Here is a 9,185-nt window from a genome sequence, read left to right as displayed (position 1 = left end):
TGGGCTTAAATTTAGGAAGGATCTTGTTTGTTAGGTGGCTAACACGGGGCTGAGACCTAGATGACTGAGAAAATTGGTTCAAATCGATGAGGTCATTCAGATAAAATTAAAATTTTTGTGCACTTATTTTTGTGCATCCAGTAAGCACATCTCTTTGGATTAGGTTTTGGACGAGATCCTAATACTTTTTGAATCCAGATAATCTTATTAAACTAAGTGGCTAAGATTATGACCTGCAATAACCTGCTAATTTCAATGCTATTTCCTCATGAAAGAGCTGGTTCAATGTGACCACTGGTTAGGTAAACTGGTAAACAACATCAACATGCATACAAGTTGTGTCCCTAAGATTGTGACACTTATTATGCATTTAACTTCAGAGGATTTGCTAAAGACTCCGCACTGAGGGAATTTTGACATGGTGACTATCTGTGAAGAAAAAAAGTTATTATGCCATTTGCAGGCTAACTCCAGCTTCTAAGTATTTCATTTGATGTCACGTACTCTTTAAGATATGTAGTCAGTCTAATTGAAGACATATGTGCAAAATATAGCCTATATGAGGGATATAAGGAAAACATACTTTTCCATGTGAGTGGTAAAGCCAGCAGCCACAAATACCTCACCGTTTTGTTAGCCTCAAAAATGTATCCACAAATATTATTCATCTCAGTGGTCTGCAAAGATTTATCAGGGGTTACAACTTCCTGAAAACATCTGTGAAACTAGGAATTTAGTGTATGTATGTATTTGTCACTCAGTAAACAGACACTTTCTTTTACTATACCCACTAGTCTAAGAGAGCAGCAATTATGAGCAAGGCAGTCAAGAAGAAACTGAAGTGTTCAAAAATGGGTATGATGGGGAAAATATAGCTTGATGTTTACAATAATTTCTCCGATTTGAAGTCATAAAAAGCATCCTTCCAAGACGTCAATATGTTTACTTACTACTTTTTTGCAGGAGAATCTTTTAGAAAGAAAATCCCTCTGCATTTGCCCCAAATACTTTTAAAATAACTTCTTCTTTAGCATAGGAAAGGCAAAATATACATTCATATAGATGAATGGAGTGATCCTGAAAAGTCAGGAATAGAGTAAGATGTATGTGGTGTTCATTGACTTAGAAGAACCGCTTCTTGGCTTGAGGACATTGTTGAACCACTAGATCAGATTTCATCACAGTCGCTAAAGTATTTTTTAAAGGTACACCTACTGGAAAAAAGGAAAAGAAAAAGCCCTTATAGGATGTATGGCTGTTAGTTTCTTGGAGATGACAGGCACTCTAAAGTATGCTAAAGACCAGAAGGGTACAAATGTACATCCTAACCAACACCAGCAATTTTGTCTAGCTTTCACAGATATGGGACAGCCATTAATGTTACTCAGAGCTTTGGTTCCTGGCAGCACCGCAGGATAAGCTACTGAATGACATTACTAGGTTAAGTATTTGCTGAAAATATTGATTTTCTATCTGTTAATGTATAGCTGAAATGGATGATTTATAGTGACTACTTGTGGATATATGACTGTAGAGGGGAAAGAAGTAGTGATTCCTAGGGACCACTGTGTTTTCTCATCTACTGCTATAAAATAAAATGGAGATTGCTCTTGTGTTTCAGTTCTGTAGGCTAAACTGTCATTTTCTATTGATTTTTCCCATGTTTCTTTTTGGCTTATTCCTTTGATGTTATCCATTAAGACTCGTACATTTTGCCCTCCAAGCCACATTAATTTTGATAAGATAATCATTTTAGATAATCCATCATTAGAAAATCAATATTTCTTTGGATATGTGCCTGTTTCGGCTTTCTGATCCCCTGCATAAATGGGAGGCTGTTTTCTAGTGCACTCAATGTGTATGGGCTGAAGATGGACTCTTGCAGTCTTTTCCTGCTGGCTAGTTCCAAGGAGAGCTTTGTGTCTGGGCAAGATCAGACACACAAATGTATAAGCGACTATTTCAGTCAAAGCAAACTTGACCTGATTTTCTTTAAGTGGTATATTTTCTGAGCTTTTTACACTTGCATTTGATGCCTCTATATTGTGCTATTAGATAAGCTCTTCACAGGTGTTCAAATATTGCTTCTTCTCTGTAAATGTGAATGTTTCAAAAATAAATGAAAGAAACTCATGTGACCTTCCAGCGGTCCCTCCGGCAGTCCCCAGGAGAATATTCAGCTGATATCCAACGGTTACTGCTCTGTGATATCTGTGATGTCTAGCATAGCTGAGAGCATACCTGGCAGCTGAGGTAGCACCAAATCCAGGGTTTGGGAATGATAGTTGTTTTATCAATAACTTTTATTTTCAGAAGTGCTGGCACATCTCAGTCAAGAGGAGAGCCTGATTAAATTAGGTATTGTAACTTCCCAGAGAACGACAGGATCCTTAGCTGGAAAACCTCACTGTTAAATATGTGAACTAGAAAAAGTTATGGACACAAACGGAAACCAGAGGCACAATTAAGGAAAGTGATGTGGCTGATCATTTTACTCAGAAATTAACACCAAAAGGAGTAGCTTGGAGGAATTCCACATTTGTTTTGAGCTAGTAATTTGTCTGAAGAACAGTGAAGTTAGAAAATCTAGGCGAGAAAAAGAAGAACAGCAACCAAAACTACCCAGCAAAATGATGAATAGTTTCTTCATTTCCCTGATAGAAACGTTGATTTGAGCTCTTCAGTTTACCATAACATGGATGACAATTCAGATGGTTACAGCCAAAGGTCAGCTCACGTACTTGATGCTTCTCTGGATCTGAGCCACATCTTTTGCTCTTTATCTCATATAATGCAAATATGGCATGAAGATACAGAGGTGGATGGAATCAAGAGCTTAGAACCAAAAAAGTGGATTTTAGAGAAATCTGGACCCTCAGGGTGGTAATGTATCCAGTTAGCTTCAGATGGGTGTACATTTCTCTAAAGAATATTAAAACATCGAATAACACTTGATGCAAATGCAGAGCTGGTTATTTGTAAGATAAAAACAAAAATATAAGTCCCAGGTTAATTTTTTGAAATGTGGAAGATTACATTTTAAGATATATAAGCATGACTCTGACAGAAGAGTACCTTTAAAAAGGTGCTTTGTAGAATTAAAAAAAAAAATAATGAAGACACCCACTAAAATAGAAAGAACAACAGCAACATAAAACACTCCTCATGTTTTCAATGTGAGATGGGAATTTGCACTTCTAACCTCCCACACTGCATCTGGGTCTTGAATAGCTTTTCTGTTTTCTCTTTAACTGAGCTAATGACAGATCGGAAGAAGTGTCAACACTGCAACCAAAAAAGCATGAAGCAGCAGGGACGTCATTCGCAGTGGAAATGGGAGCCATAGCAAATATGGTTTTGGAGGCTGGTTACTCCTGACTAATGGCACATCATTTTCAGCTAGAAAAGCCAAAAAGCTGGTGGCCACTTTCTGCCTAATGCTCCTTAGCACTTTGAACTGCTTAAGTTAATCTCAGAGCTGTGCTATGTACAAATACTGGCTTTCATGGCCTTTGGAGCCTTCATCGAGCACGCAGTAAACGTGTCTGGAAGCAGCTTCTGGTCTGGGATGTGAGGTATTCCTCTGGCTTCAGACTTGGACAAAACTAGAAGGAGATATGTATTTTGATTCTTTTGGCATATGGTGCCCAGCGTGTTGTTTGACACTAGATGGCGGATATACCGCTTCCAATTTTGATGGTTCATGGCGAGTTGATTGAATGTGTCTACTAAAGGGTGTGCAAGGGCCCGTATTTCTCTCAAATTGGCAAAAATCCAGACTTGTGCATTGGGAAAATCTCATGCCAAGGGCAATAAAGTGGGTGCATAAGGCAAGGATTATTCTGTCAGGTTAGATACTTTTCCCTAGATTGTCTTCACATATTTTGGTTCTGTATATTGTCTGGGTGGACTTTAAGCCATGTAGCTGTGTAGAATTCAGTACTGAATATATTGACAATTTGAGGGAGTTTGGGTTGAATAGGTCTAATGCAGAGCAGAGCTCCGACCAAATCCTCCTGATTATTTGAGTCTGGATTCTCCCAGGAAACCTGCCCTAGCAAGTGGATGACATCTTAGTAGAAAGGAGGTGAAAAGAGAGTATTTCAAAGAATCACAGAATGGCTGAGGTTAGAAGGGACCTCTGGAGATCATCCAGTCCAATCCCTCTGCTCAAGCAGGGTCCTCTAGAGCACATTGCCCAGGATCACGTCCAGGCGGGTTTTGACTATCTCCAGTGAAGGAGACTCCACCACCTCTCTGGGCAACGTGCTCCAGTGCTCAGTCACCCTCACAGCAAAGGAGTTTTTCCTCAGATTCAGATGGAACTTCCTGTGTTTCGGTTTGTGCCCGTTGCCTCTTGTCCTGTCGCTGGGCACCACGCAGAAGAGTCTGGCCCCATCCTCTTGACACTCTCCCTTCAGCTATTTATAGACATTGATGAGATCCCCCGTCAGTCTTCTCTTCTCCAGGCTAAACAGGCCCCGCTCCCTCAGCCTTTCCTCATAAGAGAGATGCTCCAGTCTCCTCATCATCCTTGTAGCCCTCCGCTGGACTCTCTCCAGCAGTGCCATGTCTCTCTTGTCCTGGGGAGCCCACAATTGGACACAGGACTCCAGGGGAGGCCTCCCCAGGGCTGACCAGAGGGGCAGGATCACCTCCCTCGACCTGCTGGCAACACTCTGCCTAATGCACCCCAGGATCCCATGGGCCTTCTTGGCCACAAGGGCACGTTGCTGGCTCCTGCTTAACTTGTTGTCCACCAGGACTCCCAGGTCCTGCTCTGCAGAGCTGCTTTCCAGCAGGTCAGCCCCCAAGCTGTACTGGTGCCTGGGGTTATTCCTCCCTAGGAGCAAGACCCTGCCCTTGCCTTTGTTGAACCTCAGGAGGTTCCTCTCCGTCCAGCTCTCCAGCCTGTCCAGGCCCCTCTGCATGGCAGCACAGCCTTCAGCCACTCCTCCCAGTTTAGTATCATCAGCAAACTTGCTGCGGGTGCACTCTGTCCCTTCATCCAGGTCACTGATGAATATGTTGAACAAGAAATATTTCCCTACCACTGCTCAGAAGTCATGCATCCGAACATGTGGGATATCCATTAAAATAATGTATATGTTAATTTTGGTGAGTGAGCTAGAGCTTCACAGACCTGTTAATACTTTCATGAGTTGATGGCACTAGGTATGATCTATTCTGAAATCCTTATCTTTCCAGATATAAGGAGTTGTTCCTCAAAATGTGTGGATTTTGCAACATGGGACATTAGCTTCCACTTACTTAGAGAAGGTAAAATAAAGCTGCTCATGGGCCGAGCAGAAAGGAAGTAGCCAAGGACCTGAAATTTTAGTCAGAAGCTGAGACCATGATTGTCCAGCAAAAAAAAAAAAAAAAGATTCTGTTCCTTCAGTATTTTTCATTTTGTTCTTTTCTAAATCTTTTAATTTCCCTCCCTTCTTTTGCTTTAAAGTTTGATTTGAAATGAGAAGTCATTTCAAAGTAAACAAACATTCTCTCCCCCACCCCCAAGTATTTAATGAAGAAATTTATTCCCTTTCTTCAAAATTGATTTCAAATGTTGAAGAACTAATATTTTTCAGGAAAGAAAAACCCAAGAAGTTCTCTGAAATATCACTAGAGAATTCTCACTGATAGATGTGTTTGTTGATGTGAGGAAAAATTAGCACTTTCGGAAATATTGCAGGCGTTTCCTCTTTCTGAGAATTTATTTCTGCTCAGGGAAAATGAAGACGAGAGAGTGCAGCTAATTCCACCTGATGTGCGCAGGGTCAGGTGTTTGATGCAAAGTGTTTACCGGTAAGGGTCAGGTTTGCAGAGGGAATCGAACTCAGAAATACCCCATGGAGTCTGGAAAATGAGTGGAAGAACCATCAAGGGAGCTCAGATATTCCTTAGGTGGCCCAAAAATGAGATTTATTTCCAAAACACCAGTGGCCTGTAGCTATACAAGGATATCTTTGCAAATCTGGCCATATTCTCAGTGGGAGCTCCTGCTTCTCAACAGATTTGATATTCAGGCTATTTCATTTTTAGAAACCTCGATGAGCACTTAGCGCTTCTGAAATTCTGGCCTTAGCCAAATACGCCATAGCCAAGATTAAAAGTTATATGAACTCTGAGAGGAAAAAAACCATCAAGTTAACCTTTGGTCACTGGAAGAATGTAAAACATCTCAGATTTATTCCCCAAATTCGATCCAGGTTCCACCCGAGTTGAACAGTCGGTACAACACTGACATAACTGGGAATTTCACAGATTCATCAGCTTGAAGCCATTGCTGGCACTGGGGGCTTTGTATGATTTGTGCTTGACAGTTCCTAAAGACCAGAATCCATCATTCAAACCTGTTGGAAAACGTGTCCAAAACTCAGAAAGTTTAAAAACAAAACAAAACATCATCCTGAAGGAATTTGTTCAGTGTAGTGATTGGAGCCTGACTAACTCTTTATTTACCCCAAAGGGCTGCAAGGGAAGATTAAATTTAATTGATCTAAACCAGAAATTATTAATTGATAAATGAATATATTTGGCAGCCGTGAAGCAAAATAAGTTTGTTTGGAGAGAAAGGAGACTTATGGCCTGATCATCACACTTTTTGCTTTTACCCACTTGGTTCACGTGATAAGAACGTGTGATGCCTGGGGAGAAACTGTGGTAAAGGTTGCCAGTGAGGCAGATTACTTCCTCAAAACACTGAAATCTATGTGGTTGCATGGTCCCTGCCTGTGCCATTATGCTAGGACAAGTATCCATCCCTGGGGCTCCGGCCCCAGGACTGAAGCAAGCAAGTCATGAACATACAGAAGGATCCTTTCGCCTGAACAAATTTTGCACCTGTCAGTAATCCCACAGCCCAAATAGCATTTGAAGCTTTGGAAGATGATTGTTGGTAGCGCATGCAGAAAGAGGAAAACTAGAATCTCCTTATGTAACATTTTTCAACCCTTTTCCTTCTGGTTCAAAATAACATAGTCAGTCAGAGTTCGTTTTTTTTTTTCTTTTTTTTGCAACAGGTACTGTTCAGTGCTCCACCTTCATTGTCTCTGTTTCTCCAGCAAAGGAAGTATCTTCCTGCACAATGGGCGATATTATCCCATCTCCAGCACTGGGACTCGAAGAAGGTTGTACAACTAATGTCATCCCTCCTGTAGACACTGAACTGCAAGTCAAACTGAAGACAGCACATGTCCTGACTCAGGCTGTGTTCACCACATCAGGATGTGACTCACTGGCCTGGTCATTGGCCCTGCTCCAGAAATTTGCTCTCTCTCTCTCTGAACAACCCCAAACTTGATGAGTTTGGACTCTGAAGGATCTCTGTCATGTCAGGAGGACTTTGAGCTAGAGCTGAGCTGCTACTACTGAAGTGTGGGTTTCTGGCAGGGGATGAAAGGAGCATTAATGCAAAACTGCCACCGAGCTAAAGCCAAGATTTAGTGAGGGTTTTGGCTAACTGTTTTTTGGGACATGTTACTACTTGATCATTTGCCATTAGATTAAATGGGAGTGCTATTACCTGAGGGTGGCGTGACCTTCTGAGAGCTACAGCATTAAGCAAATGGCTTGAGAGGAGACTGAGCAGAGTGCTGTGCTGCGCCGAGCCCCATGTCCCTGAGTGAGTCTGAGCCACTACAGGAAAAGAAGGCAACTTTTAGGAGACTCTTTGGCTCCGAGCAATTCCTCAGCAATCCCCCTGCTGACCTCGCATGTAGCGAGGGGAAGAGCAATCCGCCTTGTGTGCATGGTCATGTGTAAGAAAACCCAAACCCTGTCTCAGTAGTTGTCCCTTTCCATTGCACAGAAGGGAGAAAAATGCCAGAGATGATAATAAGAACTGAAATGAGCAGTCAGTGTGGTCCCAGAAAGCAGAGAGCCAGCTTCTTCTCTGCTGGCATTCTTGTCTAGTCTGTGTTTCTGGGCCATCAGACGTCCCACTGGCACTGACGCTTGCCAGCTTTGCTACGTGGTTTGTATCACAGGTGAGCTGAAGATCCTCAGATCTCAGCCCCTCTGTGCTTAGCAAAATCCCATTTCTCTTTCCGATTTCACAGCCATACTCAAAAGTAGTGCTCAACTGCTTGCCCAGGTCTACCTCAAAGGGGTCTTCTAAACTCTCTTTCGTGGCATATTCACTGCCCTAAGATCTACCAAGAGTAGGAGGTAAGACTGGAGCCATAGCTCCTTTCCCCATCCTTGTTCACTTACATAGAGCCCTTTTGCAGAACTGGAGTAATTAGATCATTTGGCTTTGGTTGAGTAATTTGTCTCTGCTGGAGGCAAACCCACGAAGTGGATGAAGCTGGAAGCAACAGTGGTCTGTATCGCCGTGATGCCTGTCATTCCCTGGTTGTATTCTGAAGCCTTCGCAAACGGTAACTCACATTTTTCCATCCGCCCTGCATGTTTTTTGAGCTTACGCAGCAGGGACGGGGAGGCAGGGCCATAGCTGGAGGATGTGCCTGCACCAGGCCCCCATGGGACGTGGCCCGGCGGCCAGCAGGAACCCCTGTATCCCCCTGCCAAGAGGCCACTACCGTGATGGGAAGGAAGATCCTGGTGTGACTGCTGTCCTACTTTTAAAAGTGCATTAAGTTTAGAGCATAGTAAATTAGTCGGTCCGACCTTTTTTAGAAAAACAAAGATGGTGCTCCAGACTTTTCTTAAACTGTTTTTAGTTTACAGAAACTCACCACGCCGATAAAACTCTTTTAGGAGATATAATCACAAGACCAATCAGCCCCTCACTATGTAGTAAAAATCATAGCACTGGAAATGTTTGTAGTAATAACAAATACATGACGATGTCTACAGAGATTTTGCTGCTAGCTTCATCACAAGTCTCGTTCAGTGTTATGTGCATCATACCATAAGAAATTACACTCAAGAAAGGAGGGAACTGATTTAATAGACATCTGATCTGGATAAATTTGTCATGTCTGCGGTTGTGATTATATGCTAATGATTTGATTTCACACTGTTCATAATTTCAGCAGCATAGTGTTCCTAATTATACACTGCTAAAAGATGGTGTTTATCCAGACACCATCTCTTTAAGTAGGTAATTTTATGGCCAGCACTGTTTCTGGTATCTGAGATCCATACGGACATTGGTGAATTTATACTCACAGACACTACAAGGTCAGGAGAGATTCATATTTGTGCTCTTTTCAAAT

This window comes from Struthio camelus, chromosome 10, assembly GCF_040807025.1.
Source record: "Struthio camelus isolate bStrCam1 chromosome 10, bStrCam1.hap1, whole genome shotgun sequence".
NCBI classification, from domain to species: domain Eukaryota; kingdom Metazoa; phylum Chordata; class Aves; order Struthioniformes; family Struthionidae; genus Struthio; species Struthio camelus.
Note: the sequence above shows the minus strand (reverse complement) of the source record.